This window comes from Aquila chrysaetos, chromosome 2, assembly GCF_900496995.4.
Source record: "Aquila chrysaetos chrysaetos chromosome 2, bAquChr1.4, whole genome shotgun sequence".
In the NCBI taxonomy this organism is placed as follows: domain Eukaryota; kingdom Metazoa; phylum Chordata; class Aves; order Accipitriformes; family Accipitridae; genus Aquila; species Aquila chrysaetos.
This window is the reverse complement of record NC_044005.1, coordinates 45,462,524-45,484,159: the sequence shown is the minus strand read 5'-3', so window position 1 is coordinate 45,484,159 and position 21,636 is coordinate 45,462,524. Positions and strand designations below refer to the sequence as shown.

General features: G+C 39.6%; 1 protein-coding gene across 8 annotated transcripts in view; it reads left to right on the top strand.

The window, feature by feature from the left end:
• Positions 1 to 21,636, top strand: part of CELF1 (CUGBP Elav-like family member 1) — a 72,995-nt gene that overhangs the window by 9,234 nt on the left and 42,125 nt on the right. For 2 of the 8 annotated variants that reach the window (XM_030035168.2, XM_030035176.2), the window contains exons 2-3: positions 3,331 to 3,417; positions 8,471 to 8,511. The exons of 2 other annotated variants lie outside the window; for them this stretch is intronic. The gene's annotated coding sequence lies outside the window, so the exon portion shown is untranslated. The remainder of the gene's footprint in view (positions 1 to 3,330; positions 3,418 to 8,470; positions 8,512 to 21,636) is intronic. 4 more of the 8 variants (XM_030035165.2, XM_030035203.2, XM_030035185.2 and 1 more) reach the window with 3 other exon arrangements.

Here is a 21,636-nt window from a genome sequence, read left to right as displayed (position 1 = left end):
TGTCCAAGTTGCACTGTGTCTGCAGGCAGGGAACTGTGATTGATGTGTGACAGAGGGTCATCTCATTCTTGAACTGCTTAAACTCAAGCAACTTTGTTGTGTGGCTGTTTTCTTATCATTCTTTGTTTAACAGGGACACACCACAGTAGTTGTTCCATCTTCTTCATCTGGAAAACCTATGGAATTAATTGTGAATATGCAGCTTCTGGGACGTTAAGCTACTTAAGTGCCCTGTACATTTCCCAATTCTCACATCCTCTTAAAGCCTTCTGCATTTCTTTCTTCCCACTTTTCTGCTTCCTGACTTGCCACTTGACATCCTTTCGTTTATACTAGCCAGAGCAAAGTGGCAAAAACATGATCTAAACTGTTTCTGCATTTACAATACCAATTAAAAGCAAATCTTGGTACTGCTTGATGCCAGTGATTGGGGTTGTACAATTCCTCTAAAGTGTTTTCTGGTAGCATACTTAATTTTTGCTTGTAGTCTTGTAGCAGGAGTATGATTAGGCAGTTTCAAAGACCTCTTGGAAGTACACTATTGCATGTTCAAAAAATATTGTTTGTCCATTCTTTGAAAGATGTCACAGTAAATCGGTAGAACACTGAAGAAATCTGTGTTCACCAAGTGCACTGTGTAGATGAGAGATAAAGCCAGGCTGTAAAATGTCACTAGGGGTTTTAAATCTTCCATTTTGTAAGAATCTTCCTAAGGGCAATATGTAAGGAAGTGACATTGTTCAGAGCTAAGCTAAGCTGTTTCATCAAGGTTGGAGACAAGTGAGAAATTAACTTTAGTCTGACATCCTTTTGAAGGTCATGAAATTCTACAGGAAGGGGTAACTTTTTATTTTCTTCTTACCTTATTGCTTTTATTCTTTATGAAAAGAATTCTTTTTTTTTTTATGTCATAGCCAAGCAATTGAATAATAGAGTTGGGTTAAGGGTGGACATGTGGGAAGATTACAGGAATTCAGAATTAAGTTCAGTGTTCATCTGAAGTTAGTTAAACTTATAAGTGCTGTGGAAAAGCTATTAAAGGTATTAAACTCCAGGAAGAATAAGTGAAAAGTGAAAGTTGAAAAAAATTTACTTGTGATTTTAAAAAGCTGAATCATGTAGTTTAATCAAGGATAGGGAGTGATATGTCTTTAAATATTGGAGGCAGTCCACTGTCAAAGAATTGGGGCAGTAAAGGCGATTATATGGAAGAACATGCATACACTTCTTATAAGTATAGTGTTTTCTTAACAGAAGTAGTGAAAACCTTATTTATCACTTGAGGCTTTTAAAAAGGATTAGTCAGTAGAGAATTAATTATGTGAAATTCTGCACCTAAGTCTGATTATGTAGTTCCATGAGTAATTTGAATGAGCATGTCCCAGTATTGCTCTGAAAGAGCCTTGTTCCATCTTTCATGCATTTCCCCTTTCCTTTGTGCTGCCAAGAGCATCTTTGTTATTGTGCAGTGAATTGAATTGGGGAACATGTCTGGGTTAAAACTATTATTTTCCTCTTGTTGGTAGGCTGGATCACACCTGGATCATTTTCTTTCTCAGGCTTGTTATACAGAGGGTGGGGATGGATAGCTGGTGAGGAAAGAGTTGTGCTCTATTCTTTTGGCAAGAGCATTGGCTTAAACTGGATCTACAGTAAGAATATCTTGATCTATTCCTTTGTATTTCTGCCCTATTTCTATCTAGTCTTCACAGAGAGCTTATATCCAGTCTTCTCTAGTAATATAACCCCCAAAAATGAAGTAAGAATTGTTTTCATGTGTTACCTGCTGTGGCATGTATCATTTGGTTCTAGACAGGGAGGTACTAAATGTTATATTTCTTTATGAATGCAGTATTTGATACATGCTGTGTTTGAAGCTGCTGTACAGAGATGCGTGCTGTTAGTTTGGGAAGAAACTGGTGATGATCCTCCCTGATGTGAGGACAGAGACAAGATAATGTGCCGTGTAGACTGTTACATGTGAGGGCTTGATTCGGGAAGTAGTAAGGTACCTCCAGAATCTAGATATGAGGTATAGAAACCCTGATAATCCAGCAAGATATATAAGAGGATTTTATGTCTATTTTGAGTCCTCGTGCAGCTAAAACTGTATTTATAGCACTTGTTTTTGTCATAAAGTTTCTGGAGTCTCCTCCTGCTAGCAGTGGAAACCAGCTGATGTCATACTGTGCCTTCCAGGAAAAGTGAATGGAAAGAATTGATGGAGAAGTGTGTAAGTGAAGAACGTCTGAAAATACGTGCATAAAACTACAAGCAAGTACTGAGTCTCTCTAGTTCTTGGCTAAGTGTGTTGACGCTCTTGATCCTTCTCCCCCCACCTAGCTAAAGTCTAAGATTGGGCAACACATCCAGCCTTGTACAGCAGGGAGGATTTCTGAGGCCTTGGGAAGTGGGAGGAGCAAGTGAAGCTATGCTGGCACAAGAGTCAGTGAGCATTAATCATCACAGGCGAGCAGCCTGGAGAGGGTGTTTCAGGGTCACAAAATGGGCCATGAGGGTAGTTTGTGGAGTAAAAGGCTGCAGATATTGGTAAGAAAGACATTCTCTTAGTCATCTTTAGATGTTTGTAACTAAGAATGAAAGTTAGGCTTCTTCAGAGAGAAAAGTTCATCTTAAGTGTGGCGTTACACTTGTGAATGGTATTCAGACAAAAATAATGCTTCAATGTGCTGCATGTGTTTATGCATTGGTCTGTTTTCAGTAGGTATTAGGTTGTAAATTAATGCAGGATTTTTTTTCTTTTTTTTTCTGTATTATTTACAGTGGTCTGTATGCTTCAGGTACTATATAAAGATATTGAAGAGGGGAGTAAATATTGCAGAAAAGAAACCAAAGTATATACAAATCGTGCTGCAAATGATGACAAATGAGAAACAAATGCAAATGATGAGAAAAGAGAGAGCTTGAGAAGAAGCTTAGGAAGGCTGCTTTGCAGTGAAATGGTTAGATTTTTATGTCATTTGGGCTTTTGAACAAAAGTCAGGACATTCCTAAGTTCACGTTTCCACAGCAACGCCAGTGTTTGTCTCTGATGAAGAAAAAGAAATAGTAAGAAATATTTTTTTAAAGCTTCAGCTCTACACACCCAATATTAAATCTCTTGAAGTGTTAATGAAAATTATTTGCTGTTGAAAGTGATTTGAATCAATATTCATTCCTTAAATAGAGCATTGACTCCAATTCTTTGCAGCTGTAAATGAGTGTAATTTGAGACTTGTATCCATTTACCTCTGCAAAGGATTTGACCGTGTGCCTATTAAAAAAAAAAATAAAAAATAATTGAGCATATTTTTACTCTTTGGTTTGCAGGCGTGGCAATGGCAGATTCTGCACGGTAGAGTTCATGGCAAGTATTTGTCTAATATAAGACAAGCAAGAGACACATACAAGTTTAAGGTAAATCAGTCTTTTAGTCATGCTTCTTTGAAATAAAATATAAATGTTTATACTTAAACATTTTGCAAATACAGAATTTCAAGCCTACTCAGAATTTTGTATCCAGTTCAATTCTGATCTTTCAAAATTGGGACACCTCAAAATTATTTTCCCTCTGAAGCTGGCAGTAGATGCTGGAAATGGTCATATGTACTGTGTCCTCTTTTAGTAATTTAGGTGTAATAGTACAGAATAGTGATTGCATTTGAGGATCTTTGTGGGGAGACCTGCAATACATCTTTATTCTCTCTTTGGATTTGAATCTATTCTCTTTTGTGCAATCGAAAGAAGTGTGTAAGTACCTTGATATCATTATAAAATTATTTTAACGCAGAGCTATGCAAACTGTGTCTGTCTAAACACTGCACAGGGGTGATTTTCCCACTGAAATTTTATTATCTTGCCTTTAGGGATAGGTAAGTGAAAGTGTTAGTATTTGAATCTAGTGGCTGAGATGGATGAGGTTGTTAAAGTTCAGCTAGTGTTATTGCTTCTAGGAGTAGGCTTAGCGGTTAAACTGAGAATACTGTTTGTTTGCTACACCTCAGTCTTTTCCCCAAAAGAAGTTATAAAACTCTGTGCTACATCTGATAGGTATTCCTGTGGCGTGTACAGTATCTGAAAAGCAAAACATGAATGTGTGTTTTCTGAATATTTTGGATCCTCATTCAAAAAGTAAATAAAATGTTGTGTGGGTGTGTGTACCTTCTGTATTTGCAACTCTTGAGGTATTTTGAGAGTCCCTTAATGCCATGATCTGGAAGGATATAGCAAGCTTAAATCTTTTGTTGGTGAGATTCTTTGTTTTTTATTAACAGGCAAATGTTTTGTGGAAACTTTTTTTTTTATGAGGTTGTTTACTAGGTTTTCAGCTGAGATGCACTTGTAACAATGTGATGATACTCTCTGACTCATGTTGAATACATTGTCACTAGTTCTCAAAATACCTTTTCACAAAGAAAACAAATAAGATGATAATACTGTACAAATGGAAACTCTTAGTACCATAAAGTGACTTGTCCAGTGCTATTCAGTCCTGTAGCCAGTAACAGAACTTATGTCTTCTAAGCTCCGGTCTCATGTTTTCAGCAGTAGACCATAGGATTGTTTTGCATTCTCAAAGTGTGTCTCTTGACACTTTCATTATGGGTTGTAAGACTAACGATCAACCTTGGGAATGTTTAAGCTGTAATTGCTTACTGGGCATGGAACAGACATTGCAGATATGGTCTACATCCCAAATGTTAAGTATTTTATGATGGTCTCGTTACAGTAACTCAAAGCATGGCATTTAAAATGTTTTCCCCCCTCTTTTTTTTTTTTTTTTCTCCTTAATCTGCAGTGGTCTGAAAATGTGCACCTCTTCTATTCTTCATTCTTTTCTTCCTATTATATCTTAAGTTGAACAAACTTACATCGTGATAGTTGAATATACTGTTGTGAGTAATTTAACTGGTCTACTTACTAACCGTACAGATTGTCTGCTAACCTGTACACACATTAGTACTTGTGCTGGTGACACTGAAAAAAACAGTGTTAGATGGCTCTGTCTGCAAAAATAAAGTGAGCAGGCACAGTGACAAGGACCTGTTGCCTTACACTGAGCGAGTAGCTTTTGGTGCCGGGAGGTTTGGGTGGTGTAGATTGCAGTAGAAGGGCATTTCTCAGATAAGAAAGTATGGCTGCTTCCTTCGTAAGGTTTTGGCACTGTAGGAGTCTCTCATTGCTATCTCTGTTGTCTTGCTGTCTCATTAGTAAAGTTTACTAGAAAGTGACACACTTTCTGTGGGTTGTGACCTAAGCTGTACAGTAATTGAAACTTAATCTGGTTTGTATAGGCCTCTCTATTCGTAATCTGATTTATCTAATGCACTTGCTTCTTCGCGCTCTGATGCATCGTTATGCCCCTCCTGCGCTTCCTCCAGAGAAATAGTTATTTTTATATTTCCAGATTTTTACTATTGACCATATTGGTACTTGAAAGTATGTAAATCCGCAGTGAGTTCAGACTGAATGTTGATTTATGTGAGAGAGAGACTGTTGATGCCAGGATGTATCTGAGGTCGAGCTATGTGGTCTGTTTTATCTGTTAGCCTCCTTAATTGTCAATGGTAATTTTGACATCCCACAAACATTAATTCCTGGAAAATGTAATGAGAAATCAGAACTAACTGGTCTAGACAAGTGCTGACTGTGACAGTAACTTCATTGATCAGAATCCATTAAATGATCCGGTATTCTCTTACAGATGGTCCTAGGTGCTGGTGAGATGGAAGTTTTGCAACTGAGTATCAAAGCAGTATCACTGGATTTATTGGGCTTATATGCATTGTCTAGTAGTTAGTGGCTACAGCCACTTGTTTTCATTACCAGCTGCAGTTCTATTTATATTATATTGCATACCAGAAGTTAAAACTGTTTGTTTATCAGCAAGAGTGTATTTTGTCACTCTTAGATCTGGCAGGGCTAAGTGTTAAATCTAAATGTTAAACCTTCGTTTTTCTATGTGTTAATTGTCAGGTGCTGTCATGGTTCCTCCCAGCTTTCTACAGAAGAAGTTGGAAGTGACATTTGTACTCACTGTGCAGAACTTTAGTCAGGGGGGCAACTTCAGGAGAAATCTTCTTTGCAAAAGCTGTGATGAGATGTCCCAATTTACACCTGTTAATTGTTTTGCTGTCCCCACTAAGAACCTGCAGTGATGCAACTATGAAAACGGTTCAGTATCAGTGTCTAATGCTGGGCTGGGGTGAATCTGCAGTTTGCACAAGAGCTTACTGCCATGTCAGTTAATTACAGTAATTGCTATGCTACACACATAGCTAGCAGCATGCCAGCTGTATATACTTTGATCTGAGGTATCCAAGTTCTGATTTCTTCTGAGAAGAAACACATATGTCAGATTCTTTGGCCTTTGGGCCAGGTTTGTCTGATGTATAAACTTGGATAAAGTATTTGGTTTATTTATGTTCTGCATGCAATTAAATGAACCATACTGAAACAATTTTGTTTTGAGAAACATTTATGATTTAAGAGCGTTCTCCCAGGCTTTCTACAGGTGATTGTCAGATTTGCTGCTTGCTTTTTAAAGTTTTTATTGTCTTGGATTTTGCCTTTGATTCAGTGAGGTGTATATTTTTTTCCCAAAGGTATCCAAGAGTTATGGGTTCCTTTGGCTATGTTAGCTGTACTTTTGGTTCCTTTGAAGTTTTTAAATTAACTCTCTAGAGTGTTACATAGTTACTCATGTGAAGGGAAGATTTTCTTTTTAACATTAAAAAGTTGTTTACAAGTATATTCTTAAGCATTTATAAGATCAATGAGCTGTGTATTTCATTTTTTTTCTGAAAGCTGATTATCACAGAAATAGAACTTGGCATTTATGACAACTTCCATAGGGCTTAAATACCTGGCAAAGATCAGGTTTAAAAGGAAGAAAACAAAAATCTTGTGTTACATGATGTTTTGAAGCCAGGTCTGTTAGCAGGAATCTGAGACCATTTTTTGGCCATAAACAAATATTCTTTAATTAAACTTCAAAAAAGCAAAGGAATGTGGGTGAGGTGGAAGGAGGTGTTCTCAGGTAACATATTTGCCTGAATTGCTAGTAGGAGCTTCATGATCCAGAATGTTATTGTGAAACAGAACAAAAATAAGTATGTAAAGTGTTCCCTGACCAATAGTCAGTTATCAGTAATATTCTAGAAGAGATGAATTCATAATTTTGAAAATACACATTTTGGATAACTGATTTATGTTTCTCAGGATTCGTGGATTTATTGTTCTTAACTAGTATTATAAGAAAATTATTTTTTGTTGTTGTGTTTAGAATTCTGTGTTCCTTTAGAGGGTATAATATTTTATTGAATCAATTGAACAAATTAGGAAGAAATTAGAATAACTGAAAATTATTATTAAATAGTGATAAAAAATTCCCAAGAGATTTCTGTCTGGAAAAGAGGGCATGAATGCATGTGATAAACATTAATATTACAAGACAACTTAGAAGAGGATATGGATCACTTATCCACGCTTCTCAAAGAATATTGAACAAAGGTTATGAAGGGCCTGCGAAGCAGTGAAAATGTGGGAACTCAAATAGCCTTGTATAACTCTTCTCCTTGCAGACAAATGCAGGTTTTGGGTTGGTATCTGTAGACAGGTAAATGGATTTGGATTTTCTGTAAAATACTGCTAGACTACCATGAGTGTAGTTCTGCAAAATAACCTAGGAGGAAGCAGAGAAGAAAGTCTTAAACAAACAAAAAAACCCCCCACAACCCCAAAAATCACAACCCCAAAAATCACAACCCCAAACCCCCAAAGAACTAAAAAATCCAAAGTTTGTATTTAAATATATGCTAGCTTGTGTTGTGAGTCAGTTACTGAATCTGCAGAAAGAGAACCCTGAATCACAGAGTAGCATCCCCTACTTATGAGGTGCTAGTACAGAAAGTCTGTATGGTTCTTGGTTGATGGCTTGTTTAAGATGTAGAAATAACATTTTTTTTTCCATGTGTTGTTAGTTCTTTGTGTTCCCTAATTCAGACCTTTTTCATACATTTCCATCTATGCTATCTTAAAAGAGTTCCCATCTGCAGCTTCATTGTCATCTGTTAGTGCTGCTGCTGTTGAAATAATGTAATACAAGAGCTTAGGATTGTGGGTACTGCTGTTGGTAACTGCTTCTGTCATAAGAGCCAAAAAGCCAGATGGGTAGGATAAGTCCACTGAATGTTATTAGGAAGCTACAAGACTTGTGTTTTCAGCCATGTTATGTTTGCAGTCCTTTCTTTTGCACGCTTTCATTTATTCTCTGTATCTTTGAAATGTGCAGCTTCATTTTTGAGTCTAATGAGGGTTGTTACCACCTCATGATGACTTCTGTTGGTAGAAATATGCTTTACTTTCACAGTCCTCAGCATTGTACAAGATGGAGTTCATGTTATAATGATTGTTATTATCTGATTTTAACTCTGGGGTACTCAAGGTCTGTTTTTTCCTTACCTTTTAGAGTGAAGACTGGAACAGCTAGAGTGAGGTGCGTAGCTGCAGGTATGAACTAACTACATTTGTATCCCTCAGTTACATATTGGAGCTTCCTTTCAAAGGTTTAGAGAGAAGTTGTTTTTACTTTCAGTGATGAAAGCAGTCATTTTTCACTGCAGCGAGCAGTGCTCCCTGAACCTTAAACTCTTCGCAGTTTCCTGCATTTGTACTGCTAGAGGGGGTTGGGAGTGTTAACAACTTAGGACTGTGAGTACCAAGTCTGTAGGCTTCTTTAGCTCCATCTGTAATTTAATAATTTTAGAAACATAACTACAAAGTAGAAATGTGTGTCTTCATAGTAATTTCTTGACCAGAACAATTCTGAAGTACTCTGTGGTACATGAGAGCCTAAAGGTGAGTATTACTGAAACAACTCCTTATGGGCTGAGACAAATTTGATTATGTGCAGCAGAATAGGAACACAGTCTAGTGTGAAAATGCTTGGAGCCAAATGCAAGGATCTTCTGGTGCAGTTTTCTTAATGCCTGAAGTCCAGTAAGGGTGTAGTTTCATGAGACACCTGAGACAATTCCCCCTTCCTGTCTTATTCAGTTTCCAACTGAGTAGTCCAGTGTCCTTTGGTTATGCTTGGTTGTTGTGGTAGTTTGACTGCATGGTAGACAAAGTCAGCTTGATAACCCAATAAAAAGGCTCTTTTGTGATCAAGTTGTTATTTCGGAGGTTTAGCAAGTTGGCATGATTTACTCTGTGGTCAGAGGAGTACCAAAAGAATTTATCAGACTGTAACTGTGCATCTTAAGAGTTTCAGTTCACTTCTGAGGACAATTGACCTGTAACTGCTGTGTTAAGTAATACCATCATGCTCAGAGTGTGGTGCTAGTTGCTCTTCTGATGAATCGCCTCTGCTATGGCAGAAATATTTAAGGTGTGCTTTAGGCTGTAGACAACCGGGGAGAGTTGAGGTTTGATATTGTCTTGAGGAAACGCTTGTTTTCTACTATGGTCAGACATTTGCTAGTTTTCATAAATACATTGGAAAGGATTTAGTCATATCTATATCAGAAAGAAAATCAAATTTGTCTTTGAAGTGCAGGGTATCCTGTGTCTCCATAGGTTGCTCATCAGGGTAGAAAGAGCTAAAGTTGGATTAAGAAATCCAGGAACACCTTCATTTTCAAGTGATTTTTAGAGAATTGGTGATTGACCTCTGTGTTTGGAAGTACTGGTTTGAGGGCATTTGTCTCCAGGCATTGTGGGTGTTGCAAAACAATCAACTTCTTTCCTAAATGACTGGTGCTCTGTACTTTGCCCTTCCTGCTCCTTTGCTGCTCCATTAGGACCATACAGAAGATAGGAAAGAGAATGCTGGTCATTATATTTGTGGTTTTGTATGAAGAGTTTGTATCTTTTGAGACAGACTAATCTGTGATTAGACCTAGTTTTTCAAACTTTTGGGATTCTGCCAATTACAAAACACAGGTCCAGAATCAATAATTTTGGATTACTTAAATAACAAAATGCATTGGGTTTGTGTGGCAGGGTTTTGGTAGCGAGGGAGAGGGCTACGGGGGTGGCTTCTGTGAGAAGCTGCTAGAAGCTTCTCCGGCTCCAAGTCGGACTTGCTGCTGGCCAAGGGTGACCCAGTCAGCGATGGTGGTAGTGCCTCTAGGAGAATGTATTTAAGGAGGGGAGTGGGATGTGAGAGAAACCCCTGTGCAGACACCCAGGTCAGTGAAGAAGGAGGGGGAGGAGGTGTGCCAGAGGAGGCGATGCCCCCGCAGCCCATGGTGAGATGGCAGGTTGTCTCCCTGCAGCCCATGGAGGTGAGTGGGAGAGCAGATGCCCACCTGCAGCCCGGGGAGAGAGGACACCAGAGCAGGAGGATGCCCCCCAAGATGGTCGTGACTCCACAGGAAAGCCTGCACTGGGACAGTCTGTGCCTGAAGGACTGCAGCCCGTGGAAAGGACCCACGCTGGAGCGGTTCATGAAGAGCTGCAGCCCTTGGGAAGGACTCACATTGGAGAATTTCATGGAGAACTGTCTCCCATGGGAGGGACCCCACGCTGGAGCAGGGGAAGAGTGTGATGAGTCCTGCCCCTGAGGAGGAAGGAGCGGCAGAGACAATGTGTGATGAACTGATCGTAACCCCCATTCCCCATCCCCCTGTGCTACTGGTGGGGAGGAGGTAGAGAAAATCAGGAGTTAAGTTGTCCCCAGGAAGAAGGGAGCGGTGCGGGGAAGGTGTTTTAAGATTTGGTTTTACTTCCTATTATTCTGTTGTGATTTAATTGGTAGTAAATTAAATTGATTTTGGTTTTTCCCCAAGTTGAGCCTGTCTTTTGCCTGTGACCATAACTGGTGAGTGATCCCTCCCTGTCCTTGTGTCACGAGCTTTTTCTTTGTATTTTCTCCTCCCCATCCCACCACGGGGGGAGGAGTGCGCAAGTGGCCTTGGGTGCTTTGTTGCCAGACGGGCTTAAACTACAACAGTCTTTTTTTTGTTTGGTTGGTTTTTGTTTGAGATAAGAACAGTTTACTGGGACAACACAAGGAGAGAAGTTACAATAATAACAATAGTACTAATGAAAGAATATACAAAACAAGTGATGCGCAATGCAATTGCTCACCACATGGAGCCTGATGCTCCTTCACTTCCCCTGCTGCGATATCACACTGACCCCCCCCCAGCCTGCTCCCCAGTTATATACTGAGCATGATGTCATATGGTATGGAATATCCCCTTGGCTAGTTCGGGTCAGCTGTCCTGGCTGTGCCCCGTCCCAGCTTCCTGTGAAAATTAACTCCATCCCAGCCAAACCCGGGGCACAAACCAATCGGATTATTTAAATAGCAAAACAATCATCAGGTTTATGGTTGCTGAAAATAAGTCACGAAGCAGAACACTTCCATTTGGTGCAAGATCCGTGGTTTCTCATCTTAAGAGCAACATAAAGTTGAATTCCTCTGCCTTAATGTGAATGTAGAAAGGTGTCCAAATGAAAGAGGATTGTCTTTTCTTGAACATCTGATAATGGTATGTAAAATTGTTTGTATGCATCCCAGTATGAAATGCCTCTGATGATTAACTCCGTAAATTAAGTACACAGATACATATCAGAATAAAATGATGGCATTCCGCTTCTGGTCTGGTACAGAGAATAAAATTGAGGAGGAGTCAGCTTTGCTTTGAGATAAGGAATCAATCAGCCTTTGAAATACCACTTGGTTTTGTCCCCCACTCTTCTGGTAGCTGCTGTCTTTAACCGGACAAGTTTTTGAATAGAGAGTTTACTCTGAGACTTGGGATTGCTTCTTGTATGTGGAAATTTATATGCCACTTTGCCAAAGCAGATTAAACAGTTATTCTTCTGTCAAATATTACTGTCTTAAAAGTGCCTTATGAGCATTGACAGTTTCAAGACCAAGGAACTCCTACTTCTGTATTGACTCTTGTCATATCCACATTCACCATGCTGATATTCTGCTGGAGGACAAAAATGCCTTTATACTGTTTAAATGCTCTGTGAATAGAGAGCACTGTAGTGTTCATATTGTTCTTACTGCCCTGCCCCTCCTTTAGGGTGATCCTCTTGTTTTCCTGAAGGTGAGCTTTCATGAAAACTCCATTGAGACAGATCTGTGGGCATGTTGTGTGATGAAGAATAGCAGCTTAGCTGTTTTTACCTGAAACGTGTCTGTGTTCAAATAAAATTTCTGCAGATCTGAGCCCCTTCCAAAATAGAAGTCTTTGGCATGGAGATGAAAATGGGCATTAAAAGATTGTAGATTTGTTTACTTGGAAGGAACTTCCGTTCTGCCATAAGTTAATTCTTCCTCAATACTTCTAAAGCCATTTATAGTTCAGGAAAGTAGATGTAAATTTCTTTGGTTATAGATTTATTTGTTTGGAGGGAGGGACTGTTCTGGATCAAAGTAGTATTCAGTCATTCTGGGCTTCGCTCTTCCTGAAGTTGAAACCTACTATAGTATCTAATCTAATGGTTATTTAGACCTTATTAAAGAGGAAATTTTTAGCTAGACATGGCTGTATTTTCTTAGCTGATTAGGAAAGCTGAGGCACGTATATCATACTGTTTCTCTTTTGGTTCTAGAAGCTTGGAAAGTTTAGATATTTTTCAGAAACATACTCTGACATTTTGATTATGGTCCTCCATGTGTAGCTTAAAAGCTAGTGAAGTTTTGCAGGTGGCTGCTGTATTGGGTTTGTGTGGCAAGGTTTTGGTAGTGGGGGAGTTACAGGGGTGGCTTCTGTGAGAAGCTGCAAGAAGCTTCCCCTGTGTCCCATGGAGCCATTGTCAGCCAGCTCCAAGAGGGACCTGCTGCTGGCCAAGGCTGAGCCCATCAGCGATAGTGGTAGCGCCTCTGTGATAACATATTTAAGAAGGGAAAAAAAGTTGTGGCAGGCACAGAAACTGCAGCCAGAGAGAGGAGTGAGAACATGTAAGAGAAACAACCCTGCGGACACCAAGGTCAGTGAAGAAGGAGGGGAGGAGATGCTCCAGGCGCTGGAGCAGAGATTCCCCTGCAGCCCGTGGGGGAGACCATGGTGGGGCAGGCTGTCCCCCTGCAGCCCAGGGAGGTCCACGGTGGAGCAGATCTCCACCTGCAGCCCAGGGAGGACCCCACGCCGGAGCAGGGGGATGCCCAAAGGAGGCTGTGACCCCGTGGGAAGCTGATACTGGAGCAGGCTCCTGGAAGGACCTGCGGATCTGTGGAGAGAGAGGCCACCACGGAGCAGGCTTTCTGGCAGGACTTGTGACCCCACGGGGGACCCATGCTGGAGCGTTGTGCTCCTGAAGGACTGCAGCCCATGGAAGGGACCCACGCTGGAGCAGTTTGTGAAGAACTGCAGCCCGTGGGAAGGACCCACGTTGGAGAAGTTCGTGGAGGACTGTCTCGCATGGGAGGGACCTCACGCTGGAGCAGGGGAAGAGTGTGATGAGTCCTCCCCCGGAGGAGGATGAAGCAGCAGAGACAATGTGTGATGAACTGATCGTAACCCCCATTCCCTGTCCCCCTGTGCCGCTGGGCAGGCAGGGTAGGTAGAGAATCCGGGAGTGAAGTTGTGCCCAGGAAGAAGGGAGGCATGGGGGGAAGGTGTTTTAAGATTTGGTTTTATTTCTCATTATACTACTCTGATTTGATAGGGAAAATTGACTTAATTTATTGCCAAAGTCGAGTCTGTTTTGACCGTGATGGTAATTGGTGAGTGATCTCTCCCTGTCCTTATCTTGACCCACGAGCCCTTTGTTATATTTTCTCTCCCCTGTCCAGCTGAGGAGGGGGGAGTGATAGAACAGCTTTGGTGGGCACCTGGCCTCCAGCCAGGGTCAACCCACCACAGCTGCTTGTCCAGAATACGCAGCAGGAGTCTCAACTTTGATTAGGAGACAAGATAACAAAATGATTGCATTCATTCTGTGCCAGGAGTGATGCTGGAGCTTCCCTTGTTGCATCTGTTAGTCTTTTCTACCCCGCAATGTATGTGGTAGATTGAATTGTTTGTCTTTCGAGGATACCACATCCCATTCCAATCTCTTCCACTCTGCTCATGGACAATACTGGAGCTATACCTTTGCAGCCTTGTGCCAAGAGCCAAGGGAAATTAGACCTTACCATGTTCTAAGTTGATGCACTAGGTAGAAGTTGTTATTGCAGTGATTACTATTTTAACTGCATAGTGTGCTCTCCTGGAGCTGTCTGGGCTGCATTTGAACTCTCTTCAGGTAACATGCAACAAAAAGCTTTCATTTGGATAAAATGAAATGAGAGAGAAATAGTGAGTGAATTTTTACTGTAGTATAATATTAACTGATTCTCATTTGTATCTGGTACTGTTAGCAGAAACAATCTGAGATTAAAGGACTCCTCAAAATGGCTTGCACGACTGTCTGATGGCTGCAAAGGAAAATGAAACTTGAGACTTGTTGCTTTGTTTAGTCCAAAAGGTCTCTTGAAACTTAACAGGGGAAGAAAAAAAAGAGCCTCTATCATACTTCAGAAAGATTTTTAAACAGCTCTGCTATTCTAAGACATTTCAGTAAGGAGAGGTTTTAAAATAATAATACGAAGTTTGTTCCTTTGAGTTAGGGTTACATGTTACATTTCTTAAGTAGGTTACATGTTACATTTCTTAAGTAAAAGCAGTAATGTTTTACTTTACACATGCACAAGGTGTGTTGCTTGCAATAAACATTAGTTAAAGGCTTTTTTGATTCACTGTAGTTCTCATGTAGGGTGATACAACAATCTTCATATGTGGTATTGTCCTAGAATTCTGTAGCTGATTCTGTAGTCTCCCCTGGGTCCAATATGCAACCCCACAGCAATTCGCTGTGTAAATGTAGTTGCTTTGCCCATTGTAGTGCTTTGTGGCATGTTTGGCTTGAAAACAAGCAGACTGTTCAGAGCTTTCCAGGACCCAGTGGATTTGCAGCTCCTTAGCAGAATAACTTCTGGCTGTGTTTTAGTGGCAGAAAACTAACCTGATAGGTTTAGTTGATACTTTAAAAATCTCTCTAGCAAAATGTTTGCTTCCAGTGCACCTTTTTGACTAAGTACAGAGCTGCATATTCCGATAATATAGGAGGAAACAGCAAAATACAGGCCTATTTTGAAACCAGTTTTCTAGGTCTTGTGTTTGTATTTACAAAGTAAAAAAGTTGAAGGAGACCTAAAGTATTCTGTTCCATAGAATTGCTTGCAGGGTTGTTTCTTATGCAAAAAGCTGAAATACCTGAAGGTAAACTTCTGGCTAAGCTTAAAAAAAAAAAAAAAAAAAAAAAAGTAATTTCGGTAAGCTTACAGACAACATTTGTGGAGAGAAAGAGGGGAAAGGCAGTGTCAGTGGATCTGAACCTCTGCTTTCAGGACATGATAGCTTGCAAGTGTTAGTATTCTTATTCTGTTCTACTGAAGATTTAAGTGTTGAAGTGCAAGTGTGATTTATCATCCATACTTTCTGTGTGTCTCATGGTCTGAATTCAGTCAATAAAAGTAAAGTGGAAGGGGGGGAACGCTCAAACGTTCCTGCTGCCTTAAATGTTCTTCCATCCTGTCTCCTTTTAGTAGTTCTCTGTCCTTTCACAGGATAGAAATGCACATACTCCCTTCTTATACTCTCATTTCCTGCCTTGTCTTCTGTTCTGTGTCATAGTGCTGCCTTTATTTCCTCTTACTATTGTGGCCAAGCCACTTTTCCTAATTTCTCAAGAAATTTTTTTCTATCTACAGTGCCAAAGTGTCTACAGGTCTTTCAGATCTCTCTTAGGTACTTAAGATTTCCATAGTTAGTCTCTTGCGAAATATAATCATTGTTGTGTCCTAGCACTGTGATGACAAAAACTCAAAATGCTTCCCAAACTATGTCTGCTGGAATGTTGGGAGATGTTTAAAAAAATAATAATAATTTTTAACTGAAATTTTCTTTTGCATACCTTCCCGTAGAGCTTAAACAGTACCTGAAATACACATTTTGCATCTATTTACAAAAACTCCCCCACGATTTACAGATAAGGATAAAAGGATTAACTTTTACACTTTTTTTTTTGTAGTTGTTTTTAAAGTTTATATATCTTCATAGAATAAGAGAAAGAAACCTATACACTACTGCTTTAAAAGCAGTTGCCCTGCGATTCATACATCAATGCTTCTTCCTCATATCAATTATTAATTGTAAAATGTCTTGCAAAGAGGGATAAACGTGATGATTACTCCTTGTCTATTATTTGCCAAAATTAATTGTTCTAGGGAGCCTGTGTTAAGGCTTGCTGTTATCTGTTCTACAAGTACAGATGGTCTAATATGTTATCATGCATTAATTGCTCCAAATTCATGATTTGGTCTTTTGGCAATTTGTTCATCTGCTTATTTGCTTTGTGTCTAGTATCTTTCATAGAGTGTCTTCTCAGACCTTTGCTGTCTTCTTTGCATCACAGTAAGTTTTACTGTTATGTTTTTTGGGGGGTTGGGTTTGGGGGGGGTTTTTGGTTTTTTTCTTTTTAAATTCACTACTACTACCAGGAAATAGCTGATAATGCTGATTTTTGTCTCCCTCTCCATTCCTGTAGTCTGAAAAAAAAAATGAGGAAATATGCAAGATAAACAAAATTTAGCTGGGAAAAACAGAAATTTAATATACATTTCAATTCGCTATTCTGAAGGTCAGTTGGGAACTTTAATTACAAAATTTAAGTCAAGCTAGAAAAGAAAATGTCTTACACTATAAGGGAGAGACAATCCAGGTACCTCTCGTTATATTTCTATGAAGATTAATGGAAGTCTTTAATGTATCATTGGGGAACAGGTGTAAGGAGGAGATAATAAAACACCAAAGAGAAGATGGATTTTCTAGGAAAATATTTTAATTTGAAGATTTCACTTACATGGACATCTTTTTTATTTATTTCACTGTGCTAATCTACTAGACCATTACCCTAATGCTGCACAGGTACTCTCATTGAAGACAGGGTGGGCAGACACTGGCTGCCTTTGGAAAAATCCAGGTAGATAATACTAACCAAAGTTGTCTGTCACTCTGTAAATGGCACTATTGCAAACTTGTGGTATTTGAAGTTCTTTGGTGTTTCTCCTTTTGTGTAAAAAAGAATTAGATAGATACAGATTCTGGAAATAATAATTGTGATGTACCTCAAAATAATGCAAAAATATTTGAGTAATCTCAAGCCAGAGAGCTTTGGAGGCTATCAGCTTGCTTTATTCCTTGTTGCCGTAGGGTAATGAGAAATTTTGTGGTCAGAGATGGGTATTTGAGGTCATCGTCAGGAGGCGGTTTCATGGCTAGTCTATCCCATTTTTTCTCTTTTTGGTAATGCCTGTTCAGGCCTTTGTAGTATCATCACTGAAGCAGCAGACATAGCTGCAGTGGGTCAGGCACTGGGTTAGCAGCCTCGTGCTGCTGTGTTAGCTGACAGCTAGGCACTGAGAAAGTAAACTTCAGGCTAGCATCGTGCAGCTGCTCTGCCCTAGAGAAGCGGATCGTTGTCTGCAGAGCTGTGGGTCGCTCACATTGCAGAATTCCGATACCCACAGCCCTGTCAGTATATTCACAGCACACTCGTGTCCCCTCTCAGACAAGGAGATGAAGAGGCAATGTGTCAGAGGGAGATGAGAGGAAAATTGAGGAAGTTTGGAGGCCACTGTCTTAAAGTTTGTGAACCTCACTGATCTGCTATAAGAGGGTCTTAAGACCGATAATTCAGGTTCTTCTGAGTTCTTGTTAGCCGTCCTGTTACTAGCAGTTATTGGCAGAGCAGGACCTATTTGCGGTTTTTTTTGGCTTCTTGGATTTGAACAGATGTTGTAACCTGTTCCTGGTAGATAAGCTCTTGTATTGCAGAGCTACCGTCTGCCACTTGTGTAAGTTGTCCTCAGGAGTGAGCCAGATATTGAGGATACCACAGATTGAATTTGTTCATCAGTTGCATGATGGCATATTGAAAGCAAGTGCAAGGCATTTTAAAAAGAGGGGAAAGTGTATATACTCGTTACTGTCTGTGCTGTAACATTTCCTGAAGTCCAGAGGTGTGGTTTTGGGCTTTTGGGTTTTTTTGTTGTATAGTTTGGGGCGGGGGGGGGGGGGGGGGGGGGGCAGCTGGTGTTACTTACTAAAGCGATTGAATATAGTGCTGATAATAGCTGAGCATTTTTAATTAGCATTTACCTAGTATGAGTATAGTTTGGTTCTTGAGTAGTTTTAACAGGACAACTCTTTTTTTTCCTTAATGCTTTTTGTTTTGTCCCAGCACAAATGTATAGGCATACTCCTGCTTTTTGGTATGTTCCAGACCTATCTTTGCCATTCACAAAGGCTAATAATCTATAGTGTTTGTTTTCACCACAAAACTGACTCAGTGGTCTCAGCCTCTCTGTTTTTCAGCTCAGGAGAACCTAACCTGTTGTGGTTTGTCTGGTAGCCTCTGATGGGTCTCTTCCAGTCTGTTCTTGTACTCATGTAAGTTTATTGCATCTGCACTATCCTGCCAACAAGGAGTTCCAAAAATCTACCACCCTTTACCATCTCCTTTCCTCCTCAGAGGAGGAATGCTGCTGTATCAGTCATAAAGATTTTGTGTTCTTAGCTGTCATTTGAAAAGTTAGTTTGGAGATACAAGCTGCTTAAGAAGATAGTAGCCCCACATGACCTATTGCAGTTGATATGTGCATTCACTTCATTGCTTGTTGTTTGAAATAAAAGCAAGAGGGCCATCTAGACTCGTCAGACAAATAAACGTGTGGCAGTCAAAGCAGAACTGTTTGGCATTATGTTGGTATGTGGATAATACTGTAGATACAAGTCTTCTTTACTTGTTTTTGCTGTTACATTAAGGTAAGAGATGTTTCAATCAGAGCATTAGTTGATGGCTTAAAGTCACTGGCTTATCTAAAGACCTGGTGTTCTAGACTACTTTGCTGGTGCCCTTTGAAGTGCCTTTGCACTAATGCATGCAGCATGGGGAACAAACAGGAGGAACTGGATGTCTTTGTGCAGTCTGTGCTCTAATCTAGAAGTATTTTGATTTATAGTGCAGGGAGGTCAAAACAGAACATTCAACTCTTGCCCTTTGCCCATCAGTGTGCAAGTAGCTCTGAACTAGTCTGGCTGTTGGCTATGGTTTGCACTGCTAAGCAGGTAGAAGTCACTGAAGGATCTTAAGACTTATTGGATCTATTGTAAGGAGGTAAAGCACATCCGTAACCCTCTCTAGTGTATAGGTTTATTGTATAGCAAACAGTATTCTCAGTTCTCTGTGTCCCAGGAAAGCATCACTGCGTCCTGGTTTGCCTGTGTGACAGCTGGAAATTGGGGAGCTAAGGGAAGTTGCTTGGATTTTTGCATCAGGTTGGTACAGAGCTGGGAACAGATCCTTTTTTACCACAGCTTGCAATCCCTTGATGCCTCTCTGAAACAGCATGTTCAAGCAATTTTCTGACCAGCTTAGTTCAGAACCCCTTTATACAACAGACTTAGACAGGTATAGGACTTTATATACTGTTTTGTCACCTCGTAATTGTGGTCTCGGTTGCCACAGAGAAGCAGTAATTTTTGTGGCTTTAATACAAATAATGTTTTCCATATGTATTTTCACATGAAGATTTTGTACTGGATGTGTTGATTTAGAAAGGTAGAACATGGTGACTAAGGAACTTGAGACTGCCACACCGGACACAGTCTAGTTTGTGGTTTTCTTCAGATAATGCCTAGTACTGTATGCATTAGACAAATGGGTCTAAAATCTTAATAATTATTGATTAGTCTCTGTTTAAAGATAAGGTTACTTAGTTGTTCCTTCCTAATGTTAACTAGAAGGCGGTAGTTCTTATGCTTGGTGTTTTGATGCATATAGCCCACGGGTTATCTGTTTAAAAAAACAATTGGGTTTTATATATATGTGCAGTAAATAAAGTGGAAAAATACATCCCTGCAAGCATCCAGTTGTGCTCAAACCCTGTCAAGCTTTGACAGGATTACAAAAGTCACTGCCACTAAATATTTATTTTATCTATGAATTTAGTAAGAAGTGTTCCCTCTTACCAGTTTCAGATTTGCCTTTGCCAGTCTCCTGCTTTGCTCATATGAACATAGGAAACTACAACTGCTTTGTGAATTGTGTGACAGTAGATTCTGTTTCAAGTGAATGTTGCATAGCAGTAAGAAGGCAGGAAGAACAGTAGAGCTTTCAAAAGAAGCATATGTATTTGAGGAAGCCCATAGACAATTTAAAAGAAAATGTACCTGCATGTGTTTCTTGTCTATCTTTTTATGAGCTCCACTGTTTAGAATTCATTACAATAACAAATTTGTTTGCTTCAGTGCAAAGTTTTACCTCCTTTTCCAGAAAAATAACCCAATTCCCTCATTTTACAAAATAGGTTTTGTGTAATTTACTTTGAATCATTTGTCTTTATTATCAAATGAAAGGGTAAGTTTAGCTGCCATTTTATTTTTCCCTTTCTAAGAGTCTTTAGGGAGAGTAAATATCATCCTGTAAGCCAGAGGGATAGGTGACTTGCTGATTCATCTGCTGGCAGAGAGCTGGGAGTCCTAGGTATTCTTCAGTTAGATGAAAGTTTAGAATTCATTCCTTTTGAGCTTTCACAGAATTAATTGGAGTAGAAGCTACAGGTAAACAGGACTTCATTCACAAACCAGATAAGAAGGTCAAGAATGTATTGATTTACCTCAAATATTTTTTTTTTTCCCAGAAATACTTTGAGGAAGGGGAGGAAAAAAAGCTTATTATAGGCTATTTTTAGAATAAATTTTACTTATGTAATTTGTGAAGATCCATCTAGGTCTGGAGAGTATGGAGGAATTAAATGCTCTCAGATAAATGGATAAGAGAGCACCGTGAGACTTTGCTAGTTCTGAGATGAAAGCAATTGTCATCTCTTCCCATCCTTTTTCTCCACCTGGGAACTTCTACAAAAATTTCATATAAACAAACATGGTTTTCGGTTAGTTTAATCTGAATTGTAGGCAGCCCAAAACTTCATGTATTTTGATGGTAAATTCAACATTCTGAATGTGTCAGACTTGTGTACTCACGGTGCATAACTGTCATAGAGATTGGCAGAGGAAGAAACTGCAGTTTTGGCAACTAGGTAAGGGGCTTTTTGTACCCAGTGAGGCATGGGGAGACAGTTTGGATTTCAACATAGGCAGAAAACATTGTGACCACATGCTTACATGATCAACAATGAAACAACAAAATATTGACAGGTAGTTACTATATTTTGATGCATGTAACCTAGGGGTTATCTGTTTAAAAACAAAACTGCAATTCAGCAACACTGTAGGGATCTGGATATGCACAGATAATACAAGGGGAAGTTTATTCTAGGACCTGTCTCCTTCAAAGCTTCACAGCGTCTGATTTCCCCATAGCCTGCATCCTTTCCCATAGTTGCCTCTCACCATCCCAGTAGTCCCTCAGCTTCAGATTTGTATATGTTGTCTGAGGTTCAGACTGTATAAAATAAAAGATGGTATTATCTTTAGCTTTCGGAGCTAATTGCTCATTGAAATGAACAAGACTTTCTTAGGAAAGAAAATATGACACAGGTTTTTTGTTTTGTGGGTTGGGTGTTTTTTTTGTTGTTTGGGTTTTTGTTTTGTTTTGGTTTTT